This window comes from Thamnophis elegans, chromosome 10 (genome assembly GCF_009769535.1).
Source record: "Thamnophis elegans isolate rThaEle1 chromosome 10, rThaEle1.pri, whole genome shotgun sequence".
Taxonomy (NCBI): Eukaryota; Metazoa; Chordata; class Lepidosauria; order Squamata; family Colubridae; genus Thamnophis; species Thamnophis elegans.
The window spans coordinates 65,339,794-65,364,626 of NC_045550.1; the positions used below are offsets into that span (position 1 = coordinate 65,339,794).

General features: G+C 44.8%; 1 protein-coding gene across 1 annotated transcript in view; it reads right to left on the bottom strand.

Annotated features, from left to right (window-relative positions):
* Positions 1-24,108, bottom strand: part of EIF4G1 (eukaryotic translation initiation factor 4 gamma 1) — a 189,446-nt gene extending 165,338 nt beyond the window's left edge. The window contains 1 exon segment of the mRNA XM_032225132.1: positions 24,006-24,108. The gene's annotated coding sequence lies outside the window, so the exon portion shown is untranslated.
* Between the last annotated feature and the right edge of the window lie 725 nt (positions 24,109-24,833).

Consider the following 24,833-nt stretch of genomic DNA (forward strand, 5'->3'; position numbering starts at 1 on the left):
AACCTTGGCAACTTTCAGTCCTGTCGCCAAGGTTGAGAAACACTGGACTAGGGGAAAGGGGTGACGGCAGGGGCGCAATGAACATGCTTTTGAACAAATTCCGGAAGACGTTGGAGGAAGGGGGCTGGGGGCTGGCGTGCTATGGGGCCACGGGGTTGCAAACAAGAGGACACCGCTCAGCGAATAAACAACAACAACCCCAAAAAAGTGCACTTCAGGTGATCTAGCAAACAATAAGACCTATGAGTATTTGGAAAGGTGAGGATATATGAATTAAGGAATTAAGAATTAAGCGTGCGTGGAAAGAAGCAATAGTTTCTCCCTTTCAAACGAGATACGGTGAAGACCATTTGTAGGATATCTCATAATTTACTTTGCTTTGGCCAACATCGCTCTCGGCCTGTTACCCCTCTGGAAAAAAAAGGGGGGGGGAGTAAGAGCCACCCGGGTCTTCTTTGCAAAACATAGACAGAACACAATACACTGGGCAAAATCAGGACCCGGGGCCTAGCCATATCCCAACCACGGTCACTCCAGGAACTTTGCACGGACGGTTAGCTTCTAAGGATTAAACTGGCATCATGGCTTCAACGCATGCAATTGCCGCCTTGCGTTTTCAGCTCCAGGTCTGGGATTAAGATCCCCTCTCCCCCAATGGGGAAGAGTTCCAGAGGCAGAATAAAAGGAAGGGGACGATGGGAAGCCAACGCAAGTTGGGTGACCTTCGCAGCAAAAGAGGAAAACAGGTGAAGAATTCAGAGTTTGTCCAAGGTCCCTTCCAACTCTGTTTATTCTATTCTATTCCTTATTCTATTGCATTCCTTATTCTATTCTGTTTCCTATTCTGTTCTATTCTATTCCTTATTCCTATTCTATTCCCTATTCTATTCTCTATTCTATTCCTTATTCCTATTCTATTCCTTATTCCTATTCTATTCCTTATTCCTATTCTATTCCTTATTCCTATTCTATTCCCTATTCTATTCTATTCCTTATTCTATTGCATTCCTTATTCTATTCTGTTCCCTATTCTGTTCTATTCTATTCCTTATTCCTATTCTATTCCTTATTCCTATTCTATTCCTTATTCCTATTCTATTCTATTCCCTATTCTATTCTTTATTCCTATTCTATGCCTTATTCCTATTCTATTCCCTATTCTATTCTATTCCTTATTCCTATTCTATTCCCTATCCTATTCTATTCCTTATTCCTATTCTATTCCTTATTCCTATTCTATTCTATTCCTTATTCCTATTCTATTCCCTATTCTATTCTCTATTCTATTCCTTATTCCTATTCTATTCCTTATTCCTATTCTATTCCTTATTCCTATTCTATTCCTTATTCCTATTCTATTCCCTATTCTATTCTATTCCTTATTCTATTGCATTCCTTATTCTATTCTGTTCCCTATTCTGTTCTATTCTATTCCTTATTCCTATTCTATTCCTTATTCCTATTCTATTCCTTATTCCTATTCTATTCCTTATTCCTATTCTATTCTATTCCCTATTCTATTCTTTATTCCTATTCTATGCCTTATTCCTATTCTATTCCCTATTCTATTCTATTCCTTATTCCTATTCTATTCCCTATCCTATTCTATTCCTTATTCCTATTCTATTCCTTATTCCTATTCTATTCTATTCCTTATTCCTATTCTATTCCCTATTCTATTCCTTATTCCTATTTTATTCCTTATTCCTATTCTATTCCTTATTTCTATTTTATTCCTTATTCCTATTCTATTCCTTATTTCTATTCTATTCCCTATTCTATTCTATTCCCTATTCTATTCCTTATTCCTATTTTATTCCTTATTCCTATTCTATTCTATTCCTTCTCACAGAAATATGCTTGCAACTCCACAGGTCAGAGCAGAGTAGTTCAGGGTTTTCCATCCTAGCATTCAGGAAACATCAAATTCTAAAGCACCGAAAGTGGAGTTTTTTCCAGAGGCCATTCCCACCTGGGAGCGAATTGCTATGAGCAATTGGAGTTTGCAGCAATAAAGCAAAGGAGGGTCAGGCGGGAACCAGGCCTACGGCACAATTATAGACGGCTTGTAACCTTTTGTCCTCCGTATCTCTTTTCTTTCCACGTTCAAAATACCGTAGTTGAGAGCTTAAAAATAAACCTTGGCCTCCTGCAGGATCTACCTGAGGGGACTGGCTCTAGGATGCTAGTTGCTGCCCCAGCCATCCCAACCATAGAGTCGTCTGCCAGCGGGAGTACAGAGTGACCCTCCAAACACCTGCACACACCTAGATAGAGAGAACACACCGATGTTGTCATTTTAATACAACACAATACAATACAATAGCAGAGTTGGAAGGGACCTTGGAGATCTTCTACTCCAACCCTCTGCCTAGGCAGGAAACCCTATACCGTTTCAGACAAATGGCTATCCAACATCTCCTTAAAGACTTCCAGTGTTGGGGCATTCACAACTTCTGGAGGCAACTTCTGTTCCACTGGTTAATTGTTCTAACTGTCAGGAAATTTCTCCTTACTTCTAAGTTGCTTCTCTCCTTGATTAGTTTCCACCCATTGCTTCTTGTTCTACCCTCAGGTGCTTTGGAGAATAGTTTGACTCCCTCTTCTTTGTGGCAGCCCGAGATATTGGAACACTGCTATCATGTCTCCCCTAGTCCTTCTTTTCATTCAACTAGACCTACCCAGTTCCTGCAACCGTTCTTCATGTTTTAGCCTCCAGTCCTCTAATCATCTTTTTTGCTCTTCTCTGCACTCTTTCTAGAGTCTCCACATCTTTTCTACATCATGGCGAACAAAACTGAATGCCGTATTCCAAGGCATTATAAAGTGATATTAACACTTCACCTGATCTTGATTCTATCCCTCTGTTTATGCAGCCTAGAACTGTGTTGGCTTTTTTGGCAGCTGCTGCACACGGCTGGCTCCTATTTAAATGGTTGTCCACTAGGACTCCAAGATCCCTCTCACAGTTACTACTGTTGAGCAAGGTAACCACCTATATTGTACCTGTGCATTTCATTTTTCTTGACTAAATGTAGAACCTTACTCTTTTCACCATCGAATTTCATTTTATTAGATAGTGCCCAATGTTCAAGTTTGTCAAGATCCTTCTGTATCTTGAGCCTGTCTTCTGGAGTGTTGGCTATTCCTGCCAGCTTGATGTCATCTGCAAATTTGATGAGTTCCTCATTTATTTCCTCATCCAAATCATTGAGGAAGATGTTGAAGAGTACTGGGCCTAAAACAGAGCCTTGGGTTACTCCACTGCATACTTCCCTCCATGTAGGTGCAGTTCCATTGAGGACTACACGTTGAGTGTGGTTGGTCGGCCAGTTACGAATCCATCTGGTAGTGATGCTATCCAACCCGCATTCTTCTCCTTTATCTAGTAGTAGGTTATATCAAATGCCTTACTGAAGTCCAAGTAAACTATATCGACAGCATTCCTCTAGTCCACTAATTTTGTCACTTTGTCAAAGAATGCAATAAGATTAGTCTGGCATGATCTGTTTTTGACAAACCCGTGTTGGCTTTTGGCTATTACTTTGTTTCCTTCTAGGTGTTCGCTAATTCGTTGCTTGATTATCTTTTCCAGAATCTTTCCTAGTATTGAGGTCAGGTTGATAGGTCTATAGTTTCCTGGATCTATTTTTTTTCCTTTTTTGAAGATGGGAACCACAACAGCTCTTTTCCAGTCCTCTGGCAGTTCCCCAGTGCTCCAGGATCTCTGAAATATATAGTTCAGTGGTTCTGATATCTCGTCTGCCAGTTCCTTCAGAACCCTGGGGTGTAATCCATCCGGTCCTGGTGATCTGAACTCGTCTAGGGTAGACAGGTGCTCACTTACCATTTTCTTCCCTATTTCAATTTGTGTTCCTAATCTGATTTTTGTGGTGCTGTTTTTGATAGGTTGGACTGTTTTATCCCTTTGTGTAAAGACAGATGCAAAAAATGAGTTAAATAGTTCTGCTTCCTCCCTGTTGCTTGTCACCTTCTTGCCACTTTCTCCCAGCAATGGACCAATTGTTTCCTTAACCTTTTTCTTTCTTCATTTAGAGTCTCCAAACTTGGCAACTTTTAAGACATGTGGATTTCAACTCCCAGAATTCCTCAGCCAGCTTTTGGAGAAGAGCCATAGCCACACCGGGAAGGGGGAATTCTGGCAGAGTTCTTCTTACGGGGGGCATTTATAGGAGAGAAAGTACTACCGGCTTGGCCCCACATTTGCAGTCAACCTAGTGGCCAGCATGATTAAACACCGAAGGTGCACAGAACACTGTTCCCTTCCCACCAAAGGTGGTCCCTATTTTTCTACTTGCATTTTTTGCATGCTTTCGAACTGCTAGGTTGGCAGAAGCTGGGACAAGTAATGGGAGCTCACTCTGTTACGCGGCGCTAGAGAGTCGAACCGTTGAACTGCCAGCCTTTCTGATCGACCTTAGCCACTGAGCCACCGCGTCCCACATTCACTACCCCTAATTTATGTCAAAGTTGCTCAAAGCAGACTCAGAAGTATATCTGGAGGACAAAACTTTTCATATAGACCAAGGATCTTCAAACTTGGCAACTCCTGAGGAATTCTGGGAGCTGAAGTCCACAAGTCTTAAAAGTTGCCAAGTATGGCGATCCCTGATATAGATGTTGCCAAACGGACACATTAAGTCTCCAATTCCTAGAATCCCTGCATCTGGTGGTAAGGGAAGAAGGCAACTGGGATGGGGACCTGGAGATAACCAATTGTAACTGGAATGGGGAAGGTCGTTTTGGGAGAGCCCCAAAGTGGAATAAAGGTAGAATGGGACTTACAATACCCAGCTAAGGTATCCCAGATCCAGGGAGCTCGAACTGCAAAGAGGAAACTAGAATAGTGGCTACGTTTTGGAGGGATAAACCCACAACTTCATCAATTTAGAAAAACATACGGAGGAAGATGGATGGAAAGTCCACTATCCCAAGTAAAAGGAATGGCTGAAATATGCTAATGATTCATCATTGTCCCTGTAACCGACATGATCCAAGTAGCTATTTATTCCTAGACCAAAAGTCCAGTCCAGCCTCATTTAAAATGGTCCTTGATTGGCCCTGTTGAGGGAGGAAAAGTGGCATACATACCCCCCCCCAACAGCTGCTTCCCACAAAAGCCAGCCAGCTGACTGTGGTTAGTTTCACACTCCTCCAAGACTTCATCCATTCAAGGTCTTCTGACACAACAGAATTAGTCAGGCCAGCCCATTAAGCAAACACTTGAAGGTTAAAGCCTGCAAAAGCAGGGAGGAGGAGGAGGAGGGGGGGAAGAGGAGGAGGAGGAGGGGGAGGAGGAGGAGGAGGGCAACCACAAGCGAGGGTCTTCTGAACAGAGGCCACTGCTCAAGGCCAAACCCTGGTGCTTTAAGGGCTGCGTACATCGTGAAGTCAAGAGAAGATGGAAGGCGAGCAATCAGCTTGGGCAAATCTATTGGCCTTCCCCATATAGCTGCTCCTTAACGTGTTAAAATTTTAGCTCCCATCATCCTCCAGAGAGGACCATGGTTGGTTTAAAAGGAAACACAAATCCACTTTTGGACTGCAAGGTGATCTAACTGGTCAGTCCTAGAGGAGATCAACCCTGGCTGCTCTTTAGAAGGCTGAAGAACCTGAAGATGAAACTCAAAATACTTTGCCCCCCTAATGAGAAGGAAGGAGGACTCCCTGGAGAAGAGCCTCATGCTGGGAAGGATTGAGGGCAAAAGATGAAGGGGGCAACAGAGAAGGAGGTGGCTGGATGGAGTCACCGAAGCAGCCGGCGTGAGCTTAAATGGACTCCAGAGGATGGTAGAGGACAGGAAGGCCTGGAGGAACGTTGTCCATGGGGGTCGTGATGGGTTGGACACAACTTCACAACTAACAACAATAACATTTCAATTGCTCTTTCTTTAGCAATAGCACCTAGACTTATACACCAGTTCATAGTGCTTTTACAGCCTCTCTAAGCTGTATTTTACAGAGTCAGCATATTACCCCTAACAATCTGGGTCCTCGCTTTTCCAACCTTGGAAGGATGGAGGGCTGAGTCAACACTGAGCTGGTCAGAATCGAACTGCTGGCAGCGGGCTGAATTAGCCTGCAATATTGCCTTCTAACCACTGCACCACCACCTTTTAAGGGCTCTTTTATGGTAATGATCAATGTGATCATTAAACTATTAAACCCACTGTGGTCGGTTGGAATAAGTATGTCAGGATTGTAACTCAATTATCCTGCCAAGCAGATCAGTTATAGTGTCGATTTACATACCCCCTCCCCAGAAGTGGTCAATAGGGCTAAGGCCTGGTCTACTTTTATGAAACAAGAGGTTGTGTAATTTAAAACAATTACAGGATTTGCATTTGCCAGAGTGCAATCTTATTGCTTTATAACTCCCCATTTGCAAAACCGCTGACAGTGAATACGAGCTGCCCAAGAACTCACAAAACAGGAATAGCAGTTTCTTTTTCAACAACAGGGCCTAGGATAGCTTCCTACAGTATTCTCTGAGCCAACAGCTTTTGCGTCTATGGCTAATTCGGCCATATTTATTCTTTTGAAGCAATTCGGAAGAAAAATGTTCATGAAATATGTTGCTTAACTCACCAGAACCTAAGGAATCCAAAATTGTGTAAATTACTGTGTTCACATTTCTTTCCCTTTATCCAGTTTTTTTTTTTCTCAAATGCCATTACTCTGCTTAACAACTCATTCCCACTACACTGTCAATAATTTACCAAGAATGTAATACTATTATTCTTTTCTTCCTTCCTAGTATCTATTTCTCCCCACTTATGGCTATAATCATGTTGTTGTATCTTTCCATTTATATTATTTTTGTTTCCTAGTACAATTTGATAGCTTATTAGTGACCTTGACTAAGTGTTGTATCTTTTTATTCTTGATGAATGTATATTTATTCTCCTTATGTACACTGACAGCTTATGCACCAAAGACAAATTCCTTATGTCCAATCACACTTGGCCAATAAAGAATTCTATTCTATTCTATTCTATGCTAGCACCAATACAATAGAATACAATAGCAGAGTTGGAAGGGACTTTGGAGGTCTTCTAGTCCAATCCCCTACCTAAGCAGGAAACCCTATACCATTTCAGACAAATGGCTATCCAACATCTTTTTAAAGACTTCCAGTGTTGGGGCATTCACAATTTCTGGAGGCAATTTCTGTTCCACTGATTAATTGTTCTCACTGTCAGGAAATTTCTCCTCGGTTCTAAGTTGCTTCTCTCCTTGATTAGTTTCCACCCATTGCTTCTTGTTCTACCCTCAGGTGCCTTGGAGAATAGTTTGACTCCTTCTTCTTTGTGGAAACCCCTGAGATATTGGAAGACTGCTATCCTGTCTCCCCTGGTCCTTCTTTCTATTAAACTAGATATACCCAGTTCCTGCAACCGTTCTTCATATGTTTTAGTCTCCAGTCCCCTAATCATCTTGGTTGCTCTTCTCTGCACTCTTTCTAGTCTCTACATCTTTTCTACATCGTGGCGACCAAAACTGAATGCAGTATTCCAAGTGTGGCCTTACCAAGGCATTGTAAAATGGTATTAACACTTCATGTGATCTTGATTCTATCCCTGTTTATGCAGCCTAGAACTATGTTGGCTTTTTTGGCAGCTGCTGCACACGGCTGGCTCCTATTTAAATGGTTGTCCGCTAGGACTCCAAGATCCCTCTCAGTTACTACATTGAGCAAGGTACCACCTATATTGTACCTGTGCATTTCGTTTTTCTTGCCCAAATGTAGAACCTTACTCTTTTCACCATTGAATTTCATTTTATTAGATAATGCCCAATGTTCAAGTTTGTCAAGATCCTTCTGTATCTTTAAGCCTGTCTTCTGGAGTGTTGGCTATTCTTGCCAGCTTGGTGTCATCTGCACATTTGATGAGTTCCCCATTTATTCCCTCATCCAAATCATTTAAGACTGTAAAGGCATTGGGACAGAAGTCACTTATTTTCTTTTAAACATTATATAGGAACCCCAAAGGTGCTTTTTCAAAAGGCAACTGGACTTTGTTTTTCCTTGAAGACATTTCGCTTCTCATCCAAGAAGCTGGTTGGTTGGTTGGTTGGTTGATTGGTTTTGTATGCTGCCCACTCCCGAAGGACTCCGGGCGGCTCACAATAAACAGGGGAGGGAATAAATAAGACAATACAAACAACTTCTCATCCAAGAAGCTTCTTCAGTTCTTTTCTTCAATTCAGTTCTTCAATCGGAACTGAAGAAGCTTCTTGGAAGAGAAGTGAAACATCTTTAAGGAAAAACAAAGAAAAGTGCAGTTGCCTTTTGAAAAAGCACCTTTGGGGACAACCATGACCTGGATGAATGAGAATCTCCATAGACATTTGTTATATAGGTAGTCCTCAACTTAGAATCACGAATGAAGCTGGAATTTCCATTGCTAACTCATGGGGTCGTAAAAATGTGGCTGCAAGGCTTAGCAATAGAGTAATCCCTTGAAGTCCTGACTATGGTTGTTAACTGAATCCCACAGTTGTTAGGCAAGGCAACTTCCTGCCAGGTATCCACAAGAAAAATTGCAAATCCAAGGCCTGCAGGTACGCACGTGGCTGCTGATGGGTGGGGGAGGGATGGAGTGTACACAGGTGCAGGAGAGGTGGGTATGGGAGGGGTGCCACAGGGAGTCAGGGAGGGAACTGGGGCAGGCACAAGGTGCCACGTGGGTTTGGAAGTGGGGGAATGGCATTGTGTAAGAGGCACCTTGCAGGTCAGTAGCATTAAAGAGTGCAAGAGGCACCAGGCAAATTGTGGAGGGTGCAAGGAGGTGCGTGACAGACACTGCACAAGGGTGCATAGGATTGTGCCAAAGGCACTACAGAAGTTGAGAAGAGTGTGCAGCTGCACTACTGTTCATTGTGGTCCAAGTGCAGAGAGACTTGGGGAGGCTGGGTGAGGGAGGCGTATTATCCCAGTAACTTGTGACATTTCCCAGAGGCTTCTCCACTGACTTTCTGGGGAAGCCTGCGGGGAAAGTTGCCAATGGTGATTATATACCATAAGGACACTCGGATAGCCATAACTCCGAGGACCAGTCATAACCACCAATTATTTAGCACTATTATAACTTCAAAGAGTTGCTGAATGAATAGTCAGACATTGGCACTGAAAAACAGACCGTTTATTCTTGTTTTTCATTGGTCCCCATGGTCATGTGATCGAAATTTGCATGTATTTATGACAATTGATAATCCTGGGGTCATGTGATCCCCTTTTGCAACTTTCTGACAAGCAAAGTCAATCAGGAAGCCAGATACACTTAACCATCATTGTTACTAACAACGGTAGTGATTCACTTAACAACTGGGCCAAGAAAGGTCGTAAAATGGAGCAAAATTCACTTAACAAATATCTCACTTAAATTCTGGGCTCAGAATAGAACTCTTTTTTGGCCAACTGTGATTGGACTCACAAGGAATTTGTCTTTGGTGCAGATGCTCTCTGTGTACATAAAGAAAATTAAAATAGAAGGAAGGGCAGGATGTAAATCTAACAAAACAATCAATATTGTATGTTAATGAAGATTCTCAGCCATCCAGGGACATTTGTCTGGAAGTTGAGTCATGGCAACTGGACGTTTTCGCTGCTTATCCAAGTAGCTTCTTCAGTCTGAGGACCAGACAATCTGCTAGAGAGAAGCTCTTTGAGGATGGGCTCCAGAACAAGGCCAAACGCTCAGAAGACTAAACCTCTGGTCCCAGTTACCGACCCAAATTGGATGCTGCAGTTGCCATGACTCAACTTCCAGACAATAAATATTCTAAGTATTTAAGAAACTTACCAATGTTATTTAAGTGCTTCCTTCTGCTATTTTAGGATTTAGAGAAAAAAACTGCAGAAGGCTGTTTACATTAGAGAAAACAGTCGATACACTTTACTAAGTAATAAGGTTGATTCCCTATAATTTAGAGTTGGATAAATATATATGGCAGCCAGATGAATGTACTAGGCATCAATGCATACATTCAAAAGGCTTATGAGATTTCTTTTTGTTGTTGTTTTTACTGCAGTGAAAGTATTTCCAGGATTGGGGGAAAATATAGGCTATAAGAAGACAAAAATTAGATGTCATTTAAAAGGGAGGAAAAACGTGACAGCTATAAAATAAAATAATACAAACTCTGTATTAATGAAAAAAGGTACTGTGCGGAGACATTGTCAAATAGCTACAAACACTAGAGAGAGGCAGTTGGGTGTAGTGGTTTTAAGGCGCTGCCTTAGAAAGTGGGAGGTTGTGAGTTCTAAACCTCCCTTAGGCATGGAAGTTGGATGGGTGATTTTGGGACAGTCCCTCTCGAGCTCACCTCACAGGGTTGTTGTTGAAGGGAAAATAGGAGGCAGAAATATGATATACCATGTTTCCATGAATTTTGACCCCCGAAATAAGCGCTTGGCCTTATTTTCGGGGAGATCTTATTATTTTTAAGGTGCAGGAGGCAGCAAGCATGGTCACCTCATGGCTGCTGCTGTGTTGCAATATTTTCAGGGAGGGCTTATTTTTGTGGAGGGGGCTTATTTTAGCACATGCGCTCAAAAGCACAATTGGTCTTATTATCCAGGGAGGTCTTATTTTCGGGGAAACAGGGTCTGTTGTGAGTTTAATCACCATCACCACCTAAAAGTAGTCCTGGACTTAAACTACAGCTGAGCCCAAAATTTCTGTTGTTCATCGACAGAATTGTTAAAGAGAATCTTGCCTCGTTTTACCACCTTTCCTGCCTCCGTTGTTAAGTGAGTCACTGTGGCTGTTAGCAATGCAATTGTTAAGCGAATCTGGCTTCCCCAGTGAATTTATATGTCAACATGTATTTACTTTAAATACATGGCAATTCTAAGTAAATAGCAAGAATATTACTTATTCCCCCCACCCAAAAAAAAACCCGTTATCTGCTCCCTTCTCCAGCCCACAAAGATTCATTGAAATTGTTAATTTAAAAGACATTCTATGGTGTGATTACACAACGTCCTTATGGAGGGCTGGCAAACCACAACATACTCAATTATCTCAATTTTCTGGATTCACATTACACACTGTACCATAGTCTGACCCGATGGACTAGATTCCCACAAGATACCAGATTAAAATGCGGCTGACTACATTACGGTTTTGTCTCTCGTGAAAAGGGAGGCAGTTACATAAACGAGATCTTTTCTCTTGAGTTTATTTAGGAGCCTGCAGTGAAGAGCCGTGGTGGCCCAGTGGTTAGAATGCAGCATTGCAGGCTGACTCTGCCGACTGGCAGCAGTTCGATCCTTACCAGGTTGACTCAGCCTTCCATCCTTCCGAGGTGGGTAAAATAAGGACCCAGATTGTTGTGGGAAAATATGCTGACTCTGTAAACTGCTTAGAGAGGGGCTGTAAAAGCACTGTGAAGTGGTATATAAGTGCAATTGCTATTAAGATCCCGTCTCCTTCACTGAGAATAGGATGTCCTCGACTTATGACAACAGCTGAACCCAAAATTTCCTTATTAAGCAAAGTAATTAAGTGAATTTTGCCCCATTTTATGACCCCAGTTGTTAGTTGCTAAGTGAAACCCCATTGAGTCTGCTTGTCAGAACAAGGCAAAAAGTGATCACATGACCCCAGGATACTGCAGCTATCATATAGGCAATCCGCAACTTGCAATAATTTATTTAGTGATGGTTCAAAGTTATATCATCACTGGAAAAAAAGTGACTCATGGCTGTTTTTTCATACTTCACTTCACCACTTCAACATTCCCACGGTCATGTGACCAAAATTCGAACCCTTGGCAACTGACTCATGTTTATGACGGGCGCAGTGTCCCAGGCCCACGTGCTCATCTTTTTCGACCTTCTGACAAGCAAACTCAATGGGGAAGTCAGATACATTTAACAACCGTGTCACTAATGAAATTACACTGATTCACTTAACAACTGTAACAAGAAAGGTCGTAAAGTGGGGCAAAATTCACTTAACAACATAAATTTTGAGCTCAGCTGTGGTCATAGGTGAAGGGATTACTTGTATTTAGTTTGTTTTACTGGCATATATTGTCCTTCTTTTGCATTTTTGCTTAACATGGACCAAAGTCATGTTTTGAATTAGGCAGCTATATAAATATTCTAATTAAATAAAATAGCAATAGCACTTAGACCCATATACTGCTTCACAGCGCTTTGCAGCACACTCTGAGCCGTTTTACAGAGTCAGCCTCTTGCCCCCAACAATCTGGGTCCTCATTTTACCCACCTTGGGAGGATGGAAGGCTGAGTCAACCTTGAGCCTGGTGAGATTTGAACTCCCAAACTGCAGGCAGCCGGCAGGCAGCAGCAGTAGCCTGCAGAACTGCACTCTAACCACTGCGCCACCGCGGCTCATAAACCCAAATTTGGGGGAACCAGTAAGGAGAGTGTTCCCAATTGCTTATTTATGCAATGGCAGTCGATACGCTGCTGATCGGGAACGAAATGACTCGAGCATTTGCCCTGCCTTGGCAAGACTCCTTTAATTAAATAGGAAGGCTGGACTAACAGCCCCGTGACCGCAATGAGATTCTTATCGGAGGCTTCCTGGCTCATAAGTCCACCTCGCTTCTCAAGCCATACTTATTTCGACAGGGCAGAATTAAAAGGAAGAATGTATTTCTTTCTCTCTCCCTTGCCTCTGGGTCATATCATTTCCTCTAATGTCCTTCCCGAGGAGGTACCTGAAGAATGACCAAGAACCTGGATAGCAAGATTTTCTTCAAGTAAGGAGGATGACAAAGGGGAAAAGGGAACATTTTGCACCTCCTCCCTATTTTGGGGTTCTTTTTCCTGCTGCTCCTGAAATTAAAACACGATTTATTGGGCTGTGTGATTGGAAGTAACTAGGGACCAAGGGAAAAAACAGGGAGAGAGGATGATAGGAAAAGGGCTTCCGGAATGAGAGGACATCTCAAAAGACTATAAAATATTCCGCTGAACAAGTTTAAAAAATAAATACAGGTAGTCCTCAACTTACGACCGCCGTGGAACATTTCCATTGCTAAGCGAGACAGTTAAGTGAGTTTTTTTGCCCCGTTGTACGACATTGCCAGAGTTTGTTAAGTGAATCATTGCAATTGTTAACACAATTGTTTAAGGGCATCCCGTTTCCCCATCAAACTTTGCTTATTAAAAGGTCGCAAAAGGGGATCGTACAACTCCGGGACACCATAACGTTCATAAGTATGAGCTGGTTGCCAAGTCTCCAAATTTTTTATCACATGAGCGTGGGGATGCTGCAACGGTCATAAGTCGCTTTCTCAGTGCTGTTGTAACTTTGAACAGTCACCAAACCAAATGTTATAAGTGGAGGACTACCTGTATATCATTTACCTAGGGCAGGGATCAGCAAACTGCGGCTCTGGAGCCGCATGTGGCTCTTTCCTTCCTTTGCTGCGGCTCTGTCACCAGTCGGCGTTACAATTTTGAGGAGCTTCCAGTGGGGGGGGGGGGAGCAGCACAGTGCGCCAAGAAAAGACTCTATGGCAAGGGGAGGGTTTTCCAGTTGTCTCCACAATTGATAGGGCTTTCGGTTATGACAGGCAGAGGACAAGGTACATCGCGCGAGGAGACTCTATGGTAGGGGAAACTGAACTTCCGGTCAGCTCCAGAATTGAACAGGAGCTTCCGGTTGGGACCTTTGTGGCTCCCAATGTTTTCTTTTCTGTGGGAAACGGGTCCAAATGGCTCTTTGAGTGTTTATGTTTGCTGACCCCTGGACTAGGGATACTGTGTGATTAAAGCCTGCAAGTAACAGTCGCCCTGTTTCTATACAGAAAATTATGCATACATTTTTGCACACGAAAAACGGACTTAGGTTTGTCAACGAAGATATGTACTGTTTCCATAAAGTTTTTTCATTGTACACAGAGATGTATATCTTAACACCATTGAGCCCAGCGTACAAGTAGCCCTCAAAATTACAACAGTTCATTTTAGTGAACGTTCAAAGACACAGCAGCATCGGGGGGGGGGGAGGAGTGTTATGACCATTTTTCACACTTACGACCATTGCAGCATGTCCATGGTCACAGGATCAAAATTCAGATGCTTGGCAACTGGTTCGTATTTATGACAAGTCGCCGTGTCGTGGGGGTGGGGTCACGTGATCCCCTTTTGTGACCTTCTGACAAGAACAATCAATCACTTTAACAACCGTGTTACTCATTTGAAGGATTGCAATGATTCACTTAACAACAGGGGCAAGAAATGCCATAAAACAGGCCAAGAGTCACTCAATAAATGTTTTATCTAGCAGTATAAAGGTCCTTTTCCCTTCAAACGGCAACGGGAATGTTTTTCTTTGAAAGAGAAGAAAAAACGTTTTGCTTCTCAAGGAAAAACCAGTTCAGTTGCCTTTTGAGGGGGGGGGGGGAGCACCTTTCAGACAACTATGAAGACTGGATGACTAAGAACCTCCATGTAATCCCCATGTACTGTTGCTGTTGTTGGGGTAAAGTTACGCACGGTGGGTGAACGTAAATATATAATATCAATGCCATAAAGTAATGACACACGGTAAAAAGGATGCATGCAATTCCCCAGATATTAAATCAGCTTCTGTGACCACTGGGTGAAAGGCAGCTACTGTGGCAAGAGGAACGGGGTAATGTCCTTGGACCCCTTGAAAAGGGCCTTGGGATAAAATCCAGCTGGGTCAGAAACTCACTTTTCACAAGCCCTGCAGAAGCCACAATCCCACAAAATCAGCTCCTGAGCTGCTTCATGGAAACAGGAATACTTAAAAAAAAATATTTATACAGGAGGCCTTTTGCACATTGAATCGAAACGAACAAGAGAAGAAGAAATGAAATACGAATTAACGCTTATTATGCTCCCATTTCAGAACAAGGACCTACAGCGGTTTGTCGAATAACTTACATGCAACCCCCCCACCCCACTTTTTTCCCATTGTGGAATTTCAGACTGCACTGACAGGAGTTGCCAGGTGCCATTCCCCCCCCACCCCACCCCCAGCACTGATTCTTAATCATGAGAATACTAGAGGTGACCATTTTTAGGTAAAGGTTCCCCCTCTCACATATGTGCTAGTCGTTCCCAACTTCGGCTCAAAGCCGAAGAGCCAGTGCTGTCCGAAGACATCTCCGTGGTCATATGGCCGGCATGACTCAATGTCAAAGAACGCAGGGAACATGGTTACCTTCCCACCAAAAGGTGGTTCCTATTTTCCTACTTGAATTATTTTTTTACATGCTTTCGAACTGCTAGGTCCCAGCAGAAGCTGGGACAAGTAACAGGAGCGCACTCCGTTATGCAGCGCTTTGGATTCGAACCGCTGAACCGCCGAACTTTTTGATCGACAAGCTCAGCGTCTTAGCCACTGAGCCACCTTTGCATTTTGGGGGGAGTATTTTGTATTTATTCATTTTTATATTTCTAATTTATCTATTTTTTAATTTATTAAATTTATACGATACCCGTCTCACAGGCAAACTCATGGTCTACTACCACTTATTCGTGCAACTCATAAATGTCAATGATAGAAACACAATCCATTGAGGATACTTGGGAAGGACCTCAAATTCATCAGGCAGCGGACAGGATTATTCAAAGCGTGGCGGGGGGGGGGGGGGCAGTACGAAAACAAAACTTTGGCTGCAAGGAAAGAAACAAGCTCAGACAGCAACAGGGACCCCACATTTCTACCCTAAGCTGCAAACTTTCTCCCTTTCTCCCAACATAGTCCTGGACTTTGCTTCGTGACTGTTTGAAATGACAATGGCACTGAAAAAGGGGGGCTTAAGATTCATTTTTCACACTTATGTCCGTCGCAGCATCCCCATGAGTCACCTGATTTACATTCGGATGCTTGACAAGAGACTCACATTTGTGACAGTTGCCATGTCCCAGGGTGATCCCGCTTCTGACAGGCAAAGTCAATGGGGAAACTAGATTCACTTAACAGCTGTGTTACTTATTTAACAACAGTCGTTCACTTAACAAATGTGAAAAGGAAGGTCATAAAATTGGGTAAAATTCCCTTCACCAAGATCTCACTTAGCAACAAAAACTTTTGGGGTTTTATTGCGGTCCTAAGTTGAGGATTACCTGTATTGGAAAACATGGCCTGCGAAATAACAGTGGAAGGCACCTTGTAAATGGTAACTTTACCATCTATCTTCATCCTGTAATAGCCTGGTTTTTAAAACTTACTTGCCAGGACTTTGCTGGCTGCTGATCAGGGATGAAAAAGCAGGTAACTGTTTTCTTTACATAGTGTCACTCCTTCCATCCTAATTCAGGGCTCCTTCCTAAATGTCTTTATCCTGTAGCTTAGGAATTCCAAATATTTCCCCAGCCCTTCTTTTGAGGCACACACCCATGTCTCCGGAGTTAGAAAGGAGAACCACTGTATTCCCTCAGCACAGCCTTTCTTGCTAGAGAGAGGGTGGGGGAATTCAATTACAACATTGCTCTTCCTTCTAACTAATCCAATACGCTCTTTATCAAAATAAGCGTGGATGCTGCCCATGGCCAGGCGTAGGCTGGGGGGGGGGGAAAAGAGCTGGCTAGGATGAAATGCGACTTGTTTTAAGTTACCAACTTTCCCCTTGGAACCCGGCTTCCCTGAAAGGCCTGACTTCAGAAAACCAGGAAATGTGCAGGAGATTCAAAATGTCCTCCTTCCCCCATTAAGGAGAGCCGGGAGCTGCTCCACACGGCAAATTCTCTTTAATCCCCATAGGATCCCACTTCCGTCCAGCTTCACGAAGAAAAGGAGAGTTTTAACTGCAGGCACCCCGTCTGTCGATACAAACACCTGTCAAAGCCAAGCCAGACATTCCAAGGGAAGCCTGGGAAAAACCAGGTTAAGGTAACCCTCCCTCGGCCCAGAACAAGGGCCAACATATGGTTGAGGCTGGGGAGGCAAGGACACATCGCCGTTCCCCACCCCTCCCAGCCGCCACCACCCCAAAAATATTGGGAGACCCACCGGATTTAGAAGAGGAGCAGACCAGGCAAGATGCCAAACGCTTATTTATCCTTCCCACCTTTACAAAGAGAGAGGCTCTTCCCTAAGAGACCCTCTGGGAAAGGGCTTTGGGGGAGGAAGCTGGAAAAAGGAGGGGCAGAGCCCTTTTGGGTAGGGGGGCAGCCCCCAGCAGAGAAATAAAAGCCCACTTCCCTCCTCTCTTCCAACCCCCCACCCCCCAAAAAAATCCGGCCAGAAAGGCGAGACGGACTTTCAGCTCGACCCCTCCCAGGGAGAGCACGTGGGGCCCAAGAGGGGTCTCTCCCCCCTCCTTTCCCCCTCTTGGCTTCGGGGACGGCTTTGCCCCCTCCCGCCCCTAGCACCGGCCGGCCCGGCTGCCGGAAAAGCCAGGCCAGATCCGCCTGATCCAAGGACACGTGTCCCAGCCGGGCGGCCCCAGAGGGGGAAGAAGTCAAGGCGATCGGCAGGCCCACGCGGCGGCGGCGCAAAGAACCAAGCCTCGGTTGCAAGAGAAAGCCGGGAGGAGGAAGAGGAGGAAGAGGAGGAGGTGGCCGCTTCCCTTTCTTCTCCTCCTCCTCCTTCCCCGATCCGTCTTACCGATTTCGGCCCGAAGCACGTGGGGCCGGGCCGGATCGCAGAAGGCGGACGCCGATCCGACGGCCGGCGCGGTGGCAGCCAGCGAGAGAGAGGAGGGGAAGGGAGGAGAGAGAGCGAGAGAGAGGAGGAGGAGGAGCCGCGCCAAGGCCAGCCCCGCCACGGCCTCGGGCAAGGCGAGGAACGGAGGCAGAAAGGAAGGAAGAGGAAGGAGAGAGAGAGAGCACGTGGGGCCGCCGGGCTTTGGGCCTAGCCAGGCAAAGGAGGAGGAGACTCGGGCCTGGCGCCGGTGCCGAGGAAGGGAGCCGGCCGCAAAGTGGGTCTGCTGCTGTTTCCCCCCACACGTGCGCGCGAGCCAGGAAGGAAAAGTAGCTATTGGGGGGGGGGGAGCGTTTGGGGCCCGCTCAAGGGGGATCCCCTCTTTCTCAATAGCCACAGCAGCTTCTCTTCCCTTGCCCCCCTCCCCTCCCCAAACGCACGTGGGGGGGGAGGGAAAGGGGTGGCTAAGCTCTTCGGAACACACAGGGGAGGGAGGGACACGGGAGGTTGCAAAATACTCTTTGCACGTAGGAAGGGCCACACCGACACGCAAACACGTCCGACAAAGTCTATCACCCCCCCCCCAATAGCAACAGCAATATATCTTTAAAAAAATCATAGTAAATACCGTTCATCTTCTGCATTTTTGCTTAACGCGGCCCAAAGTCATGTTTTGTTTTGAGTTGGGCAGCTATATAAATATTCTAAAATAAATAAATAGCAACAGAACTTAAGACTTATAAACCGATTCAGTGCTTTTACAGCCTCCCTCTAGGAGGTTTTTTCAGCGTCAGCATATTTGCCCCCAACAAGCTGGGTCCTCATTTTACCCACCTCTGGAAGGCTGAGTCAACCTTGAGCCTGGTGAGATTTGAACTGGCAAAGGAGCTAGAGTACAATTACAGGTAGTCCTCGACTTATGACAGTTTGTACAGTGACCATTTGATGTTTACAACGGCACTGAGAAAAGTTGACTTGTGACGGCTTTTCACTTTATGACCGTTGCAGCATCTGCCAGGGTCACGTGATTTACATTCGGGCACTTGGCAACTGACTCGGGTTGACGACGGTCAGTGTCCCTGGGTCATGTGATCCCCTTTGGCGACCTTCTGACAAGCAAAGTCAACGGGGAAGCCAGATTCACTTAATGACTGGGCGACTAATTTAAGAACGACGGTGATTCACTTAACTGTGGAAAAGAAGGTCGTAAAATGGGGCCAAACTCACTGAACAAATGTCTCGTTTAATGTAGATTTTGGCCTCAATTGTGGTCTACCTGTACTATACTATCTGGGGAAGATGGAAGCCATGCTCTTTAAGCCTTCCATCCTTCCGAGGTCAGTAAAATGAGGACCCAGATTATCGGGGACAATACGGTGACTCTGTAAAACCACTTAGAGAGGGGCTGTAAAGCACTGTGAAGAGGCATATAAGTCTAAGGGCTATTCGCACATCTGGAGGGCACTAAGCTGAGGGCGCTCAGACTGATCCATGTTTCAAATACTTATTTTCTTTCCCCTCCTTTCCTGATGGGAAGGGGAAGTGGGGGGGGGAGCAAGGAATGAGAAGCCCCCAATATTCTATGGCTTTCCTACCTAAGGGGAAAAAAATGAAACTGGGACAGTAAGATCAGACTCCCATAAATAGAACATAGCGGGAGAGGATTTCTGACATACAGGCAGTCCTCAAGTTACAACAGTTTGTTTATTGGCCGTTCAAGATTACAACCACCCTGAAAAAAACTGACTTAGGGCTGTTTTTCTTACGACGGACGCAGCATCCCCATGGTCGCATCATCACAATTTGGCAACCGGCATATATTAATGAGCTTCAGGGTCCAAGGTCATGTAATCATATTTTGCAACCTGCCAATATGGAAGACGGATTCACTTAACAACCGTGTTACTAACTTAACTGCAGTGATTCACTTAACTGTGGCAAGAAAGGTTTTAAAAATGGGACAAAAATGTACTTAATGTCTTACTTAGCAACAGAAATTTGGGGCTCAATTGTGATCGTTAAGTCGAGGACTGCAAATGCAAACCAAGAAAGTACACAATGTTTAAAAATGGCAATGTTGAGGAGGGGGAAGTTTACAGGAATTGCCCAATACAACAAGGGAGTGGCAGATGAGACAACGGTTAGCCTTAGTTTACTTATGCTCAGGAAAGTAGCATACGTTCTGAGTGACCTTAAGTTTACAAAAAGGAAGTTAGCGGGCTGTCAAATTTACAAAAGGCAATGGAGAGGGAAAGCAAATGCCACTTTGGATGTTCCATCTTTACAGAATGGGATTATTTCCTAACATTTGTACATCGCTAATTCACATTTAATTGCAGAGGGAAAAACCCTCCCACAGCTTTACAAGGAACTTGCTCAACCTGGCAAATGGTCAGGAGCCTGGTCAAGTTTTAATAAAAGGCATATAAGCCTTCATGAAACATGAAACCTGCTCAAGTTGGTGACAAGCAAGATGTTTGGGAGCCACATCTAAGGTCATTGGGTTTAAAGTGGCTTTACCCCCTGAAGAAAAAGAGGGCAGGTTCTGAATTAAAGTACCAGGGAAAATCCAAGATCACATCTCAACTTACAACACAGGGAAGGGTTTGCAAGAAGTAAACATACCTATAAAACCTTAACTCTTTCAAAAAAAGTGTTGAGGGCTCATTTTCAAAATAATATTTGTTTGAAAGTAAACCCCAACTGTTTTTCTAAACCATGAGATTCTATAAGCATCTTTACTTCTTTGGAAACCTTTCTGTGTGTTACAAGTTGAGGTAGGAGCTTGAACTCTATAGCCAGATGATCTGGCTATAGAAAAGTACAATAGTCCTCAACTTATGACAATTGGCCCCGAATTTGCACTGCTAAGCAATGCAATTGTTAAATGAATCTTGTCCAAATTTACAATCTCAAGTTTGTTAAGCAAATCTTGCAGTCATTAAACAAAGGTGATATCCCCCAGTCTCTCTGCTTGTTGAAAGTGTTTTGGGAAGATTGGAGATTGTGACCACTTGATGATCCTGGGATACTATAATCATTGTGAATACCAGCCAATTGTCAAGTGACCAAATTGTTTCCTGACTGCTTATTTGTAGCCTATGACTATCATTAAGTGTTGTACCTTATGATTCTTGATGAATGTATCTTGTCTTTTTATGTGCACTGAGAGCATATCCACCAAAGACGAATTCCTTGTGGGTCCAATCACACTTGGCCAATAAAGAATTCTACATGATATGATGACTGTGGGGATGCTGCAATGGTCGTAAGTGTAAGGACTGGTCATAAGTCCCTTTTTTCAGCACCAGCGTAACTTTTAATGGTTATTATATGTATGGTCATAAATCAAGGACTACCTGTAGTTTTCTTGGAAACAACATGAAGATATTTTATCATGGCCACCATCATGTGATATGATTTGACATAGCTTTTAGAGATCAATGAAGTCCTGGAAGGAAGAGAGTAAGTGATCTGAAATTGCAAACATAAGTTTTTCATTTAAGTAAAACCATTCTCACACACCCCCACCCCCCACAAAACCATTTAAAGGCTTAGAAACACATCAAAAGAGGAGTACAATTTGTGAAATCAGGCCAACCCTTTATGATAATCACATTTTAAGTTAGGATGATACATAAGTTACTTAAAAAAAAACAAAATCTCATGCTGCTATAAATTCAGAGGTATATTAAATGTGATAGTAACAACTACAGTAATTTGCCTCATAGACACTGACTGAAAAATGAATCAGACTACTGGCTGCTTATACTTGGTATACTTATAAATTTTAGACTGAAGTCATTCTACAAATATTATCAATATTGCTAACAACTGACTGAAGGCTCAGGCTCTCCAAATTTTGTGCAAGAACATGGCAAATACATCCTAGATAGTGTGTGCCTTAAGACTCTGGGTTCTACAGATAAGATGGGAGGGGACAGGAACACAAACTCATGTAGGAGAGCAATAGGTGGAGAAAGAAGTTTTTGTCTAAGAATATGTTATATAAGCAGCTGGCTTTACTTCAAACACCAAACTAGGGAACTATCATTACAGAGATTGTAGCTTTGCTGCTCCAAGGTAGCAAGGCACCTCATAAATTCTCTGTGTTTACATGGTCTCTGTTTTTGTTAGACACTACTGGTATGACAAAATTGACGACAGCCCAAATAATGTTCTCGCTGAACTGGTAGGGGATTCTGGGTCCCGAGAGTCAGGCTTATGGTTTCAGGTGCAATGAATGGTTCAGGGAACAGGATTTTATGCCTTCAACAAGCCATGATTCAAGAGTGGGAGGGACTTCCACCCCCAAGGCTGTTTGCAGGGAAAAGCCAGCTGCAGAACTGGATGTTCCGTATATACCGGTAGATTCATTAATCATTTGTATAGTACTTCACCAGTGCAAAATTATTTACAATTCTTGCTCAATTTGGCTAATACACAAGAATAGGTCTTTGGACTTATCCCAACAAGTAAAAGTGTAATAAGAGAGGCCAGAACCAATTGAGTCTAGTGTTCAAGGTACCAGTCTAGAAAGCCAGAGACCATGAGTTCAAGTCCTGCCTTAGCCATGAAAGCCAGTTGGGTGACTTTGGGCCAGTCACCTTTTATCATCAGCCCAACTCACCTCATAGGGTTGTTGTTGGGGGTGGGGGGTGGGTGCTGAATACATTGGTGGCCATGTTAAGATTTGTGGGTGGCCTTGTTAAGTTTGTGGACTTCAACACCCAGAATTCTCCAGCCTTGAAGTCCACAAATCTTAAAGTTGCCAAGTTTGGGTACCTCTGACATAAAGAATGGTGACTTCAGAGGAAAGGTTTTGATTTGTACAATTCTTTTGTTATTGAATGAGAGGGCATAGCTAACAGGGATGGTAGGGCTACAAGCTTACAGCCAGAAGGGAAAGCAAATAATAATTTCCGAATAACAAAACAAATTAAGGCTCAGTTTTTCCAAAAGGAGACAAGAGCAGCTCTTCATCTCAGTATAATACCCCCATGGCCGTTTGCTTCTGAAGCTCAAGCTTTCGAACGATGAATATAGTACAGAAAATACATAAATGAAGACAACTGGCTGCAAATAAACTTCATAATGCAATGAATAATGATAAACCAGGTTTTTGTGTGCCTCAAATCCCCGTCATTCCTGGCTCGCAGAGAGATCTCAGCACATGTAAAAGGTTAAAGGGGGAAAAAAAGCTAAATTTACTCGGAGGAAGGGCAGAGTGGATACATTTCCTAAGAGTCCCTAAGGCAATAAATCCTGAATTTGTTGGAGTGGGGGTAGGATGGGGGGGGGGGATTAGAACAGGTTTCCTGGCAGGAAATTCAGAGTCGGTTCTTGGCAGCCGCCAAGGAGGTTTGAGAGGTCAGAGTCCAGAAAGCCAAAGGGCGAAGAGAGAGAGAATGAGAGAAAGACAGAATGAGAAAGAGAATGAGAGAGAAAGAGAAAATGAAAGACAGAATGAGAAAGAGAATGAAAGACAGAATGAAAGAATGAGACAGAGTGAGAGAGAATGAAAAAGAATGAGAAAGAGAGAAAATGAGAGAGACTGAATGAAAGACAGAATGAGAGAAAGAATGAGAGTGAGAAAATGAGAGAGAATGATGGACAGAATGACAGACAGAATGAGAGAAAGATTGAAAAAGAGAGATAGAGATCGACCGAGTCAGGCCTTCAGAGCAGCCGTTCTTGGGCTCTCAACCAGCCGGGGGCCCTTTGTAGGGAAGCCCTTGCCAGCTGGGGCGAGTGTGTGCTGTTGAACCCATTAATTCAGGCCGTCGTTCCTTCCCACAGCTTCAACCCGGCGGCGGCGGCTGAGGCGGGCCCCCCATTCCCAGGACGCCCTCAGTCAGTCCCACCGACCCAACTACGGAGCACGTTGGAGGAGGAGGGGGGAGCGGGAGAAAGGAAAGGGTCTGGGCGATGGGAAGCGGAGGGAGACAAAATGGAGCGTGGGGCCGAAGGGAAGAGCCGGCCTTGAAGAGGAGGGGGCATAGAGTTCCACGCGGCCTGTCCCGGGCAGCGCCTCCTCCTCCTCCTCCTCCTCCTCCAGCGCCTGGGCTCCCACGTGGTGCTGAGGCGAGGCCTGGCGGGTGGGAGGGAAGGAGGGAGCAATGGCGGCCGAGGTTCCCGGCAGGGAGCAGACGACGCGGCTGAGGAAAAGAAGGCGAAGAACCCGGCGGAGGAGTGGGCGGGGCTTAGCCTGGACCCCGCCCCGCCACCGTCTCTCTCTTGTCTCTCTCTCTCTCTCTCTCTCTCTTTCTCTATCCCCCTCCCCACCACACACATTCCCACCCGCGCCGCGGCCTACTCTTCGCGCGCCCCTCCGGACGCTCGCTCCCCCCCCCTCCTCCCCGTCCCCGCGCGTGTTACCTTTCAGTCGCCTCCAGTCTGGGGAGCGAGGCCCAACGCAGCCGCAGCGAAGCCCAACACGACCATTTCCGGAGCCGCTCCGAGGGGAGGGGCGGGGCCGGGAGGGGAGGAGGGGCGGTCACGGGGCGAGGGCCAGAAGAGGGAGGGGGGGGGGTGGAAGGAGGCGGAGCTCGCCTGAAGCCTCGCTCGGGAGGAGAAAAGGGGGTGGAGGGTTTGGGTTTTTTTTTTAAAAAAAAAAAGAGGAGGCCCTCGTCACGTGACCCGCGCCATGCTTTCCTCTCCCCACCTTGCGCGGCCTCGAGGAGAGAAGAAAGGGCGCCCAGGCGGGTCAGCTGATCGCTACTCGGGCAGCCAATACGTCATGTGACCGTCCACGAGGAAGGACGGTGCCTGCGTCACGTGACGCCCGACGGCTTCCGGCTCTTTTTCTTTTTTTTTTGCCGCCGCCGATGCGCTTCCAGTCTGCCGGTGGGGGGACACGTGTTGTTGGCGTGTGAACGGTTCCCATTCCGAGGGGGCTTGTGTAGCGCAGTGTTTTTCAACCTTGGCGACTTTAAGTCCTGTGGACTTCAACTCCCAGAATTCCCCAGCCAGCTGTGCTGGCTGGGGGATTCTGGGAGTTGAAGTCCACAGGACTTAAAGTCGCCAAGGTTGAAAAACACTGGTGTAGCGGATTCCGCGTCTTCAACCGTGGTTGGGGTTGAGTCCCCGTAAAGCAGAAGAGCCAACGAGCCGGCAGCCGCCCAGCTATAAAAAATCTTTTAAATTAATATGATTAATAACATTAGTTCATTCAAGACGTGTTACAAGACACCAAAATATTGAAAA